Genomic DNA, 15,940 nt, shown 5'->3' on the forward strand with positions numbered 1-15,940 from the left:
TTTTTTTATGGATGAATTTACATAGTGCTAAAAACTTTTGAGTATTTGGAAATTTTAAAGGTGAAAATATTAAGTAAAATATGCTAATTTTTTTGGTATGGTGATTACTTTAATGCCAAAATTCATATTTCTTCAACTTTTATATTCATCGGGAAAAAGATTTCAACTTGCACCAAATTTAATGTAGCAATGATTACATTGCTGTTTGCACTTTCCCACCCATAAATGGAAAGTTCCTTTACTTCATGAGAAAATGGAGTGTTTAAATGGGATGCTGGCAGGTGGAATAGCCAGTCTGAAGAGTAGGGTTACATGGGCAAGTTAGACGAAATCTATGAGGCATTCTTTCTATGAAAGAGGGCTAGAGAATGGGGGAGAGAGAAAATGTGAGTGAATGATTAAATGAACTTCAGGACCATTCTCATCTGGGAGACAAGTGTGAAAGGAGGAATAATAAATGACTCTCTGCCTTTCTAGAAAACGATTGGTATCCATTGTCTATTCTGGAAGCCATCTGATAGCCCATGCCATCTAGCAATGGGCATAGAAAAGTTTACATAAAAGAAAAGGGGTCAACTGAGTAGAGAGAAGAAGCTTAGCCAAAACAAACTGCAATGCTTCATTTCACTAAGGTTTGATTAATGGGATATTAGACACCTAAGACCGCTGAGACAAGAGCTAACTAGCCTTTAGCAAACTGCGCTGTGAATCACACTTCACACATCAAGATGTGAGGTAATGAGATTCTCAAAAAGTACTACATTTAGAAACAACCCCTTAAACTCAAATTTCCAACTCCTGCCAGTTGCTGGCACATTTCCACGGGTGAAGTTGGAAAGGAAGCTCCGCGGTGTTTTTTTAGGGGTAGTTTTTGTTTGTTTGTTCCTGACCACTGATAGCATGAGCGAGCAGCTGGTGTGAGAATAAAGGAAAATATGTGTGTATTGGCAGCAGACAATTTATAACATGGCGTGATTATTCTCCCAGAGTCTTAAACATCAGAACTTGGGGCTTAAAAAATAATAATTCTCACGGACAAATTTACAAGTGCACGTGGAGGGTTATGTGCTGCTGTTGTATGATGTAGGATTTTAAAAAATTCCCTGTGCCCCCCCTTTAAAGATTAGTGTGAATTCGTGACTAAAATGATTCATAATTGATCAATCTTGAACATTTTAAATTTTTGTTAAGGATTTTGCAGCCACCACAGGCCATTTTTAGCCGGGGACTCGGTGCTGGGTAAACCTACATCTCCACCTAGTGGCGTCGGGGAACAGTTAATTACTTTCCACCGCTAGGAAACCAAGATTTAGTCGTCCTTGGCAGCCAGCGTGAAAGCCTTTGGTCACTGTGCAATTGAAGCACAATATTAAAGATAACATTTTAATCTCAGAATATTCTTAATTCCTTTCCATCCTCCTCCATATTTTCCTTCTCCTCAACCCTAAAAGCTGACACTATTAGATTGCAAAATAGCTGAAAAATATTCCTCCCTCTCTATTTTTCATTCTTACACTGTGCTCAAAGACTTGGACCAAAAACTCATTTGGGTAGCAAAGGATCGTCTTTGAGGATCCCCCAACCCTCTCTGCTTCTTATTCTTTGCCAGCTCATTCTTTGGCAGGTGTCCCCCTAGCTAGAGAGACCAAACGGAAGTTTCTGTATAAATGTATCAAGACTTATTCTCAGTCTGCTGGAAAAATTACTTATGATGCTCCCACACCCTGCAGGCTAATGAAGGGACCACCTCTGCACTCTGCATCCCAGATCAACCCAAACAGAAGAGCAACACCAAGACTCATTCTTACGCAGCAGAGATTCCTAGCTGTTAGCACATAGCTTTCTCATTAAGCCCTGACCCCCACCCTAAGAGAGAACAGTTGAACCATACTAATATATCTCAGGTTTCTATGATTTGAATAATCAATAAACAATTAAGACTGTTTTGCTTCTTTACTACCAGAAGGATATTTGAATTCTGTCCCACTTAAAAGGAAATAGTTTGTTTTGCTTTTAATTTGATTTGCAAGATTACCGAGCTCTTGCTCCTTGGAGATGTTATTTCAGCCAATTCTATAGATTCTCTGTAGTTGCTCTTTCTCACCACTAGATCATCATCTCCATCATCTACACTGTAGCGAAATGTAGGTACCAGAGATTTTTGGCAGGAATATGTCTAGAAAAATTAGTTAACTAAGAGAGTCTCTGCTTACTAATCCCTGTAATTAAACACTACTTGTAGGAGAGTATATTACAGTGATTGAAACTGTTGCCACTCTGTTGGACCCAAAAATGTTTAATAATCCTACCCCATAATGTTGAATTTTTAGTACCTACCAATTAACACCCATTAACTTACATAGAAGGCAAAAAGAAATAAATGTATTAATTGTCAGTTTGATTCTACTCTAACTTATCTTTTTCCTAAACCTGATGTGTTGGCATGTGATTCTTCAAATGGCAGGAAAACTCCATACATATAAAAATATAGAAAGAGAGGTTAGAACAAGGGGTTCTTAAAGCATTTTTAACTTTCTCCATGTTTAGAACAAAGGCACAAAATTCTTTAGCGCAAACGTTTAAATTCATCTGCTGTCATCATCTGTGTTGCCATCATCAAAGCTCAATCACACAGCATCTTCCTCCATATAGCACTCTATTTATTTCCCAAAATGCTACACCACCCAGAGGTAGGAGAACTTTTACTTGGTTTGACTGTTAATGAATTCTCAATATTATGTTCTTTAAGTAAGGAAGAACTGTAGTTGGCATCATTTTGCCACATTTTGCTGCAATTACATGGACCTAATCAACACAACCTCACTCCTTGAACATCCTTTGAATTTTCTCAGACTCAGACATAAATCAGAGTGACCAGAACATGAAGCATTCAAAGTAAGAATTCTTCCAGCTTCCATAAAAGGATCAGTCCAGAATGATGAGGCAAAAAATCAGATTCTCAAAGACTCTGTGACACAAAGGGAAACCAGGTTTAGGTGTAGTGGGGGAGAAAAAATCTTTTGCATCTGTAGGGACTTTGCTCATAGGCTCTTTGGAGTTCTCCATAGGCTACACTGTAGCAAAGATACTGTCCCGCCTCCATAGGATGATCCAGGAAAATCTAGTGACCTAGGAACATAAGAGTTTTCATTAATGCACGCAGTGGAAAACACACACACACATACATACACATGCACAAGTACTCACATGCACATATAGCCATTACCTTTTTAGCTCATCTGCCTTACATCTAGCGACTCCCTAAATCAACCCAATTTTGAACCCTGCATTTTAAAATTGTTAAGTACTTAAGTGATAATTGCAAAGGTCACTCCATGGGTGATTTGTAAGCTTGCTTCTAAAATCTTATCCCCTTCATGCCCATTGTTCTAAAAGGGAGGGGATGTGAAAGCTTCCTGCAATCAAGTCAACCCATTTACCAATCCTGCTTTAGCAAGGAAAAGACATATAGGTGTTACTATAATTTTGTTAGACTCCAGGGATATTTTTCCATGCTAAAAGTCTTTCTAATTTAGCTGATGTTTTGGCCATTGAGATAATGGTTACGTTGGCCCTTCTGCTGCCACAAGGTGTCACTGTTAAGCATAGACCTAGTACAGCCCGGTGGGTACTTGCACATTATTGTGTAGTTGCTGTCCATGACCCACATCTCTGCCAGTTTGTGGCAATGCCCCACTCTGGGCTCCAAGGATAAAGCTCTTTGAGTATCCACTGACAGGGGCAGGTCCCCTAAGCCCAAGGTAATAATTAGTCATGAGCAAAGGGTCTTCCAACCTTAACCACACACAGGGTAGAAGAATTCCCCTGAAGAGGTCTAGGATTCCCATCATCAGCACTGCGATTTCCCTCTACCTTTCAGGGAACATAAATTTTCCATTCAGGGAAACCCACCGGAGAGAGACCCCTTCTTTCCAGAACTAGTACCTACCAAGTTTCTTAGAAAGGATCAGGCTTCCACAAGCCAAAAAGGTTCTACGCTTTCCTTAGTCAAGGAACTCAGTCTTTTTCATTTACATAACAAAGAATAGATCCTTCCCATTTGCAAAAAAAAAAATGCCCCAAAATGACTAGCACAACTTTGAAAATTCCATGCCTCCTACCTTGTGTGCCAACAGTTGTGAATCCCTATTCTGAAATATACTGTTCTTTAATATAGATTATGTTATTTTCTATTAATAGTCATGGAACCTCCATTCTCCAGCTCTTAAGAACTTGGTAAAATTCATGATAAAAATAAGATTTAAAGGGCAAAATTCTCCATGTCACCTCACCTGAAAGCTGGCCTCCAGCACAAGACAGGTGGCTTCCCCATTTCAGCAGTGAAAAGCTCTGATCTAGAAAGGACTGCCAGTATTTAAGGTCCAAACCTGGGGAGCTGAGATGTCCACATGACCCTACACCAGGGAACAAGCCCTGTATTGATGGGAAGACCCACTACACACTTGGTGGATGTTTTCCCTCATTCGTTGCTTCAATTTTATTTGTTTTTATGTTATTCCTTTTTTAACATAAGGCAATTTACTGCCTCAATGAAGGAATGTCAAATGGAAGCCAAAGGCATCAGCTCTGTAATTCATTGACAACTTTCAAAAGAAAAATGCAACTCTAGACGTGCACAGAGGCTCCCACCTGACAGCAGGAAAGCTAAACCGGAAGCTCCACAGAAAAAAACAAATGAAAAAGGGAGATTTCCAGAAATCAAAGGGAAGAGACTGAATGCATTTCCAGTGCACATCTTAACCTGCCAGCAAGCAGGGAAGACAATGCACCAAGAAAGACTTATTGTCAAACATACACAAAAACTGTCCACTTCACAAAATCAGGGATTTGCTCCTATCATCCCACATTGATTTGAGGATGTCAATGGTCAAGGGAGAGGAACCAGTTTTTTCAAAAGTCAAGTGTCTTTCTGCAAGAATGGGCTCTAAAATGAGTGAATTTTTCCATTTGCTACACATGAAGCTACTCGAGTTCAGTGGAGTGGTTTAGAAAAATTAAGTAAGGTAGTCACTTCCTTCTCTTCACTCCCTAAGTAGTCCTTCAGGCCCCTACAGAATTTAAAGCTGTAATATGTTTGGAATTAGTGGATGGGTAAAAGAGGAGAGAAGTCTAAATTTTGTGATCCCTATCTAAGGCAAACTGGATTAGCAAACACTTGCCTTACATTCTGGCCACTCTCTTTAGCTCCCTCATAGAAACGCTACAGTCCCTTTCTTAGCAGTGCCAAGAGTGTTTCATAAGTAGTTCTCTAGTGATCATTTTGAAATCCCAGGACTTAAATGGATAGGTATTATTAGGCCTTAGGAAATACTAGAGGTATGACATAAGAAGGAACCCAACATGCACCTGAACACTTGGCTGAATTCTATAGGTTTATGATTCTCCCAGAAAAAAAAGACCAAACTGCAGTGTAAAGAATTTGAAGCACACACCTGTAATCCTAGCACTCTGGGAGGCCAAGGCAGTGGATGGCTTAGCTCAGGAGTTAGAGACCAGTCTAATAAGAGTGAGACCCCATCTCAAAAAATAGCTGTGCATTGTGGCGGGCACCTGTAGGCTGAGGCAAGAGGATGGATTGAGCCCAAGTGTTTGAGGTTGCTGTGAGCTATGATGCCAGAGCACTCTACCAAGGGCAACAAAGTGAGACTCTGTCTCCAAAAAAAAAAAGAGAGAGAGAGAAACTTGAAGCAGTAGTAGCCTCTCAACCAGTCTCCTTAATGCCTTATAGTTGTTTAAAGCAAGTATCAGCACACATACTGTTCGTTTATCTATCTCCTAGACTATATTTTGATTTGATTAGGAGCAAAATTACTGCTTATCTTGGTATCTGTAATAGTTACTACTAAGTGTGTCTTGGGGAAGATGCCCAATATGTATATGTTAATTGTTCTTAATGAAAATAAGATCCAAGTAGCAGTGGCTCTTATTAACTCTTGAAATGTGCCACTTTATACACATATGTACATGTGTGTGAGAGTGTATGCATGTTGAGTATTATAGGACTTTCTTTGTTGCTCTTGTAAGAAATGAATCAGATAACGGAAATGCAGCATGGACTAAAGAGAGATTAGAATGAATAAATTCTCAAAATCCAAGAATTAAGCCTTCACTTCTCACATATACTTATTTCAATGTGTATTTGAATCAATAGTATTGGAATTACTAAAATATGGTTGCTTGAAATAATGCTAAGTCTCATCTAAAATTTTTTCATGACAAGAACTCAAAGAACATTATCAACTTAAGGCATTGTTTTAAGCACTCTCGAGTGTTACCATAAGCTTATGGCCTCATGGGAACAGAATATTTCAGAATATGCTAACCCACTGATGAATTATCTGAAAAATAGGTCAAACAAACCCTTCCAATATTGCCCTCTCCCAAGCTGAAAATCATCATGAAATTATAATACCTTGATGAGTTACCTTTCCATTGTTTTCTGGATTTCTTTTCATGTGACTTCCAAATCCCACTCTTCCCCTCTCCAAGGCCCCATTCTTCTCCTGTGTATTCTTTTCTTCTCCAGCACACTTGCAAATTCAAAGTGCCAAGAGCACAGGCTGGGCCACAGCCTCTCTTCTAATCATCTTCTTCCTCATGAACTTCTGTCTTTGACCCCCCAAAGTAAGCTGCTGTATCACATGACTTCTGTCTTTGCCTCATGATTGTGATAAATACAGCAGAGTTTGGGGGTGGAGAAGAAACAGGACATCAGAGGCCATGGAGAGCAGAGGTAAGAGAGTTCTGCAGGGCAGTCGCAACCCCTCAGCTGTCTCTCCTAGATTTCTTGTCTTTGCAGTGTAAATGAAAAAAATGTACCTGCTATTCAGCTGCTGTGAGAATTACATGAAATGATGCACATGAGGGACCCACCACAGCCTCACTGAGCTGGGGAGGCCACCCAAGAAGACTATCCATTCTTCTGTCGTGGATGACATAGACACCTGGGTTGCCACATAATATTAGACCTCCTCTGATCATTCTGCCTCATTCTCCCTCTCATGAATTGTCTGAAGGTAGGTGTTTTTTCTCTTTCTCTCCCCCAACCCTCTTCCTTCTCTCCCCCCTCCCTTCCTTCCTCTCTCTCCCACTCCCTTCTTATTTCTCTCTCTCTCTCTTTCCCCCTCTTTCTCTTTCTCTCCCCCTCTCTCTCCTTCCCCCCTCCTGTGTCACTTTCCCTCATCTTTGTTGTTTTCTCTATCTCAGCTTCTGACTTGGCAGCACATACAGCTGTGCTATATGTTTACGTTTTCAACTGAAAAGTGACATGGCCCCGATTGTGCAATTACTTAAACCTACACCTAATATTTTCTGTCTAAACCTCTAAATATGAGCAGACAAAGCCCTAAGAAATGGGAAGGAAAGCATTTCTCATAGTTGCTTTAAGAGAAATGCTTCTTCTTTTCTGCTGTCCTCAAAAGCAGCAAATACCATTATGAATATGATTAATATAATATTAAGAATATGTAGATATTTCTGCTTTGTGCATTGCTCTGGGTACAGGGCTATTTCAGGGCATCTGACTGAGCCATGAGAAGCACACCTCAGGTACTCCTCACATTGACATTGCAAAGTCCAAGTTGTCCTCAGATGAGAAAACCAAGAATGAGCAAAGTCTAGGCTTCTATAGACTCACCAAGGTGACACAGGACAGAGTGAAATTAGGTGAAACTAGGTCTGTTTGACTCTAAGGCCCATACTTTTTCCAATATATCTTTTGAAGATGAAATTTGCATCTCAGGCAGTGGTCTAGGTAATCTTTTAGATACCCGAGTGTAGATTTCCTCTCCTAGATCTACTAGTTTTCCAGTGTTATAGTGAGGATCAACATTCCAACTTTAACTGGGTGGAGCAATCCCCCTCCCCAATATTGGTAAACTCCAACTGACAGAGCCAAGTGCGGCTGACTGCAAAGCATCCATCACCACGGTGGACCCTGGTATCTGTTTGGTGTCCATGTTATCTAGCTGAGCATGGCAGGACCCAGTGTGCATGAATGATTTTTACTCTGCTGCCTTTGAACTGTTCCTTTTCTCAGGTCAGCCAACCCCCCATGACCAACTGCTCTTCCACTGGTTCATAAAATTTTCTTCAGTCATAATTCCATAGTACTTTCCTTCTTTAATTATGGCTTGGAAACACAATACTGAGCCATGCTGCATGTCGAGACTGTAATTCATTAGCACTGGGAGATTGTGGGAACATGTCCTCACCTCTCATCAGCAATTGGAATGTGGATTCTCTTGCTGTTTAGTTTTCTACAATCTTTAGGAAATGAAATGCAATATTCGTTTCTAAGGCTTTCCCAGGCAACTGTCTTCTAATGGGAAAACTTTAACAAAAAATATGTATCGCATGCCAAATAGCTAACCTCACTCTCATAAATATTTATATTTTAGGCAGAGTTGAAACATCATTTGTAAGATGGATGTGCTTCTTTGGAGTTTCAACAACAAAAATAAAGCTTTGGGAGCTGAACCCATTTCTGCCACTAATAGGCACAAAGCTCTGGGTCATGTGCTGGTGGCGAGGGTTGGAGTGGGAAGGAAAATGGCTAAGTGTTCCAGAAAGAAGTCCTCTCAGAAGAACTTACCCAATATTATCCTCTTTCCACTAAAGTGGAAGGTACAAACAGAAGCACAAGAGTTTAGGAATAAAGTTTGGAAGAATCTCAAGCTGCTGTTTTGAATTGGCAAGTCCCCCGGAGAGGCTGATTAGCCTCTTGCAGTGGCTGGATCTCGAAGTGAAGTCCTCACACCAGCAGTGTCTGTATCACCCAGGAATGTATTAGAAATGCAGATTCTCAGATTCTACCACAGATCCGCTGGTTCAGAAACTTGGTAGGGAGAGAAGGGAATGTCCTGTGTTTCAGCAAGCCCTCCAAGAAGGCTCCCATTCATACTAGATAGAAACATTGTGGTTGAGCAGCACTGTGGCTCAAAGGAGTAGGGCACCAGCCCCATATACTGGAGATGGTGGGTTCAAAACTGCAAAAAAGAAAAAAAAAGAAAGAAACATAGTGGTTTAATGCCCTGATATGAGAAAACCCCCAGTTTGAATTCTGCCCCCAGTACTAGTCATGTGATCCTTGGTGACTGATTTAACCCTTAAGCCTCGTTATCCTCTTCTATGAAAAGGGGGTGATAGCACTGAGATCCTTGAGTCATGGAGAGAATTCATCGAGAAAAGCCATATAAATTGTTTCTTACAGTGCCTCGTGCAAAATAAGCATACGGTACAATGCACATTGTTAACTGTTATAGCAAAATTCATATTGTTTCATTAAATAATCTAGGTAGAAACAAACTGTAATGCATGAGGAAAAACACTAACATTTTCAAACAATGTCTTTGCTGAAGTCTAAACAACTTGGATTAAATTTGGATGATGGAAAGTAATTGTATGTGAAAATCAATTTTTCCTCTCCTATGAAAGCAAGATGATTTTTTTTTTTTTTTTGAGGGAACACCCAATGCAATGTTTCCTTTGGAGCATCATTGTGTATGCCCTGGGCCCCTCCTTGGGCTCCAGCTGCTGCAGCGGATATCTGAGCAGAAGTCTACCAGCTTTGCTGGGTCCAACCCCAGTACCCTGCCCTTGCTCCAAGGCTGCACCTTTACCTCTGCACCTTTACCTACTCCAGAACTCCCTGAATTCATGGCCACAGAAGGCTGGAGAATCTGCTCAGCATTTGCTGTTGTACAGTTGGAAGTACAGGAGAATTTATGACCATGCAACTGCCATGAACTGATAGGAGAAAGGAGCCATTGACTGACTGGTTTCCCCTTTCATCTACTATATGCATAGTCCCAAGATACATTTCTAAAGACCCTTAGGAAGATCAAGTGGCACCTCTGAGCGATATCCTTGACTTTGTTTCCTTGGCTTCCCTGCTGCAAGTCCCACTGCTCTTGCCCTCTACCCTTGTTCCCTGGGCTCACTTCCAAAATAAGTCACCTGCATTCAGAACATTGTCTCAGCCTCTGTTGCAGGACCTAGGCTAAGACAGCCTACTTCAACTGAAAGGAATAATGACATAAAAGTTGATTTTCTAAAAAAAGGTTGCTCAAAATAATTTTGGATGTACAACAAGATTCCTTAAGCTAAGATCCCTGTATGGTTTCAGATGATTCCAAGAAGCAACTGAAATTTTATCCAAATTTTGTGTGTGTGCAGATATTTGAAGGTGTCTATGAAGAAGCAAAGTTGTACTGACTGTTTATATGGGTCACTGGAAAATTTTCATTATCATACAGTTGAATAACTCCTTAAATTCTCTTGGCATATTCAAATTTCAAAATATTAAATATTAGAAATGGATGAAACATCAATTATTTCTTGTTTTGTGTTTGATTGTTTATTTTACAAAGAGGATTTGACCCACTTGTACTCTGTCACATGTGTGTACAAATTTCAGGTTCTTGTTTTGACCAACATGGCCCCAGGGCACAGCTTTGGCCTCTTTCTTCAACCTCATGTTCTTTCCTGTGTTGGTGTTTGTATTAGTTTGTTGCTGCTGTTATAGCAAATTACCACAAACATGTGGATTGAAACAGCAGAAATTAATTCTCTTACAGTACTGGAGAATAGAAGTCTGAAACAGCTCTTCCTGGGCAAAGTTCAAGATGTCAGCTGGGTTGTGTTCCTCTGGAGGAGATTCCAAGGGGAGAATCTATTTCCTCATCTTGGTCACTTTCTAGAGGCCACCTACAATCCTTGGTCGGTAGCCTTTCCTGGCCTCACCCAACCTCTGTGTGTGTCATCTCACCTCATGCCCTACTCTTCACTTAGACCCTCTTACTTCCCTATTACAAGGACCCAAATGATTATGCAGGGCCTATCTGAACATCCTAGGATAATCTCTCCATCTCCAGGTCCTTAACTTAATCACACCTATAAAATTTCTCTTGCCAAGAAACCTAACATAATCATATGCTATGGGGATTAGGATGTGGGTATCTTTGAACACCCATTATTCAGTTACAGCAATAATCTCCCAACATGGCGAGACCATTCCAGTGCAGGAGACCTGAGCAAGCTGTTTCCTCCCCCTGGCCTATTCTCCTCTGGTTATGTACATGGCCAAGACCCTTTTTCCCTTAAGGAGTGTCCTCAGGGAAACCCTCCACGACAGGCCCTATCCTCAGCAATGTCCCCTATCTTTCACAATTGTATTCTATATTTTACATATGCATTTGTTTGTATTAAGATGCCTGAGGTACAGTAGGAAAGACAGGAATGTAGAGGAGGAAAAAAAGCCGTACAATCTACCATGGGACACAAAGGAATTAATAAAGCTCCAGCTAAGGACGGCCTAAGAAGGCAGAGGCTGCCTGAATCTGGAGGAGGTAGAAAAGGTTTCACAAAATTTTCTTTGCAAAATGTCACCTTGATTAGAATGGAGAAGAAGGAGAAAGACAAAGTCCTGAGTCATTGGTGCCTCTGTGCATGGCTGGAATGTTAATGTCCCCCAACACCTTACAGGCTGTGCCAGCTGCCCACACGCTGCTAGCAGCAGCTTGGTACGTACTGTGAGTGCTGGCCACCTACTAGGGGATGAGTCCTGTCCCGTGTTTGATGTCTCCTGCTCTCAGGAGTCCTTGACCTACCGATAGACTTGACTGTATTTGGCTCCACATTGCTTTTGCAGGTAGCCAGGTACATTATTTAGCCTTACAGAGCTGCACTTATAAATGTAGAAGGTACTTTAAATTAAGGAAATACCAGAGGTAGACAGACTCCTCTCTACAGAGATCTGTTTATTTAACAGCAGAAACCAAGCAAGATCTTTCTAGAATCTATACCATAGATCTGATATTACCCAAAAACAGACACTGGAAGGCCCTTCCCCACTTCCTACTTAGCAGCTTTGCATCGACACCTGTGTGTCCTTGTCACTGTTCCCTGACTAACTCGCCGCAGAGGAAACACTGCGAGAACATGCCAACTTTGCAGAGATGTGCACGAGAAAAAGTACAATTCCATACAGGCAGGTGAGAACAATGGGGGGGCGGTACACTGCAGGGGGGCACAGAGCGGGAACCTGACTGCCAGGCTTTGTGCCCTGGCACCACTGTGGACGTCTACCTTACCCGTGGCTCAGTTTCCTCATTTATGATATGTGAATAATACCATTTGCTGTGAGTAGATTAAGGATAAAATAAGACCATCAGCAGGAAGCATGAGAATATCTGGCATATAACATGTATTTAATAAACATTAGCTATTTCTCCCATTTGTTTTGAATCACAAATACTCTGACACTAATCCTAGCACTGATATCCCCTCTTTGATATGCAGGTAGTCGTATAAACCCTCATTTTCTCTGTGATTTTTCTCTTTAATTTCACAGATGGAGATGGGCTGCAGTGCAGACTGCCTCTCCTCTCCTTGCAGAGTGGGGAGGGATCTCTGGGTAGTCGGTCTCAAAGTAAGCTCTTTTGATCTTAACTACCTAGAAAGTCACCAATGGGCTTCACCTGGGCAGGGTAGCAGAGCTCATGTGGTAATTCTTCAGGTCCTGTAGGTGTAACTACTACTTCCAAAAGTCCTGTTTTCTCAAATATTTTTTCCAACATAGAAATTGAGTGCTTGCTTGAGAAATTGGGTTCCGTAACTTTTACAATACAGATTCATTTTTCATCCGAACCAAGGTATGGTATTGTCATACCAGGCGCTACTTATCTTTTTGAGTATTTACGTTCTGAAAACTAAGTTTTTTGATGAGAGGGAACACGTTTGGAGCCAGATGTGATCTTTGGGACACTAATTCCTGGTGTAACTCCAATATTGTACCTGTCCAAATCCTCGTCTCTCTTTTTGGCCTTATGGGAAAGCATTTGTCTATGAAAAGGGGTTAATTGGTATTAGAAATAATTAGTAGTATCAATTGCACGTAATAGAATCCCACATAACCCTTTCCATTTCTAGTTTTTTGACTAAAAAAGGTAAATGATGATTCCTATCACAAGAAAATGATTTCCATTTGAAATCACAAGAAAAGTATCAGATCACTGTAGGCTTAAGATTTTAAACAAGAACATGATGAAATAAAAGAATAACTCTTCAGGTAAATCAAACTCAGTAGCTTTTAAACTTGCCCTTCACAAGCCACAGACATCAAAATACTTACAGCAGGGGGTGGGGGAGAAATATCATCACAACAGGCCATCCCACTCTGTCTCTGAAATGGAAACACATCTCTCTGTCTTAGCTCCATTTATTCTGGTAAGGAGAGAATCTAGATTCTCACAATTTTTTAATCTTTCAGGACAGCCATCCTATGCTCAGAATTTGGGGCTGGCTTAGCAGCAACACTGCATGTTTATAGCATTTAAAAAAAAAAAAAACTAATTGAACCACTCTGTGCTCCTTTCTCCCCAATCCTAGTTTTCCTCTGTCTTACAGGGAAGGTGGCGACTGCCATTTTTCATTTAATGATGTGATCATCACGCTTTTGTTTCAGTGATCCATTCAGTTCCATGCTGTGTGGAGCTGTCATTTAATGTGATGCTTCTGTTTGTACTTATGGCTTTCCAAATAATTCCAATTACTTTAAAATTAATGGAAGATCCTACCTAAATAAATAACTGCTTTTCGAAAGTTTCCCCGGCTGAATTATACAATGTGTTCTTGTTATGACAAGTACCACTCCTGAACCCTCCAAGATAAAACGCGGCCCTTGTGGTGTTTTAATTCTTATCCATTATTTATGCAGGGCATGGGTGTAGGTGCAGCGCTGTAGTGGGTGTGTCCGTGCCACAGACAGAACAAAGCAAGAATTTTCCTTTGGGGGATTACAATATAAATTCACACAAGGACACAAGAGACGGGGAACAATGATAAAACACAATGCGATGCAAGTGATTTTGAGAAGCGAGTGGTTATTGGAACTGAGATGCTTTGCGGAACAGATGGCTTTTAAGGAGGCTTGTGATAAAAAAAAGAAAAAAAAAAAAGGTGAGCAGGTTTGCTGTGCGTTAATAGGAGGCTGCGGTGGGATTCTGAAAACTGAACTGAGAGAAAACTTCCTTTCCCTCCCCAGTCTGGGTGGCTCTCCTTTGCTTCACTATTACCCATATTTCATAATTAAAGAGAGGACCCTTGGTCAGCAAACATATTTCTCCTAAATCAAAAAGGAAGGGAACAGATAATGGCCAATGGAGGTAGAATGTGGAGGTGAGTGGTCTGAGCATCGGGATCAGGAAATCCTGGGGTCCAGTTTTGGCTCAGCTGACAGTCATTGGGAAAGTAACTTTGCAAACTTCAGCGTGCAGCGTGCTCTTTTATAGAATTATTATTACAGGCCCACAAACCCTTGAAGCCAGATGTATTGTGGAATTCGGGATAATTCAGAGTTTATATGGGTAATAGGATCCGTGCAGGACATATTACATACCTCCCTGGCCAAGTCTAGGGTAATAAAACACAGACATCATTTTGTAGCAGAATATTCAAAGCTAGTGGAAGAAAGACTATATATATGTAGCCCGTGTCTGTTCTGTCCAGGTTTTTCTGCCAAATGAAATTTGTGTTAAATTTTCAAAGATTGGGAGCTCATGCGACATCCTTCCGCCAGGAAGGGGACGTCCGGCACGTCTGCTGTAGAAGAGTTGATCTCAGCAGCACACGCAGAGCGAACGCTCGCTACATCTACCAGCTTTCCTCACCGACAACCCACAGCAGTGACCTAACTAATTAGTCCACTAAGAGTTTCCCCCCTGAGAAGCTGTGGCTCCATAAGCCATTCTCCACACCAGAGCTCGTGTGATTGTCACAAAATGCAAATCAGATCCTGCTATCCCCTTGCTGAAATCCTTTAATGATGTGCCCTCTTCCCCCAGAGAACCACATCCACAAGAGCAGACCCCCACCTGGCAGCCTCTGCCCTTCTCAGTCTGTTTTTCCCTACTACCACACTCACCATCCCGTCTCAGTCTTTTGTATTTGCTGTTCCCTCTGCCCAGAATGCTCTTCTGCTCCCCTTTGCCCAGTTCCTTTCTCTCAATCTTGGGGTATGAACTCAAAGGTTGCTGTGTGCTGCCCACGCCTGGCGGCACTGATTATTGCACTACAAGTACCCAGCATTTCTTCCTTGGACTCTGCTAAAGGTGGTATCCAATCTACTTCTGAGATTACAATCACACCCTCTCCCGGTGGGTTCCAGGTTCCAGGAAGTTAAAGACTTTCCTTGCTCTTAGACTGAAGGAACCAGCCCAATGCTTGACACATGCTGTGGTCACTTTATGTATGTATTTTTGTTAAATACATGAAAGACTGAATGAATGTGTAAAATACTTTTTTCCAGCCAAGCAGAAAGCTAGTTACCTTATATCCACTCTTTTAATCCTTTTAACATGTTTTTTTTTAATCTCTTAAGACCAACTTCAAATCTGTCACATATGTGCTACTATTTTATTTTTTATTTTATTTATTTATTTATTTATTTTTTGTTTATTTGTTTGTTTTGTTATTGAATGGTAACTATGTACATTAATGCACTTCTGGGGTACAGTGTGGGGTTTTCACATGCAATCTGAAATACTTCCATCAAACTGGTCAACACAGCCTTCATGTCATTTTCTCAGTTATTGTTTTAAAACATTCACATTCTACTCTTAGAAAGATTCACCTGTACCCCTATAAGGTAAACCTCAGAAGTGATCCCTCCAAACCCCCTCCCTCCATCCATTCCCCCTCCCTTTTCCCTCTCCCTTCCCCATATTCTTAGGCTATTTGGTTATAGCTTTCATATAAAAGGTATAAATTAGTTTCATAATGGGGTGTGTACATTGGATACTTGGATGGAGCTGGAGAATGTTCTTCTGAGCAAAGTATAACAAGAATGGAGGAAAAAGTTTTTATTGTTTTTTGAGAGAGTCTCACTTTGTTGCCAGAGTGCCCTGGCTTCACAGGTCAC

General features: G+C 41.0%; 1 pseudogene; it reads left to right on the top strand.

Annotated features, from left to right (window-relative positions):
* LOC100956931 overlaps nucleotides 1-14,714 on the top strand; it is a 67,083-nt pseudogene extending 52,369 nt beyond the window's left edge.
* The last annotated feature ends 1,226 nt before the right edge of the window (nucleotides 14,715-15,940 follow it).

This window comes from Otolemur garnettii, unplaced genomic scaffold, assembly GCF_000181295.1.
Source record: "Otolemur garnettii isolate 467f Iridium unplaced genomic scaffold, OtoGar3 scaffold00079, whole genome shotgun sequence".
Classification (NCBI taxonomy): Eukaryota; Metazoa; Chordata; class Mammalia; order Primates; family Galagidae; genus Otolemur; species Otolemur garnettii.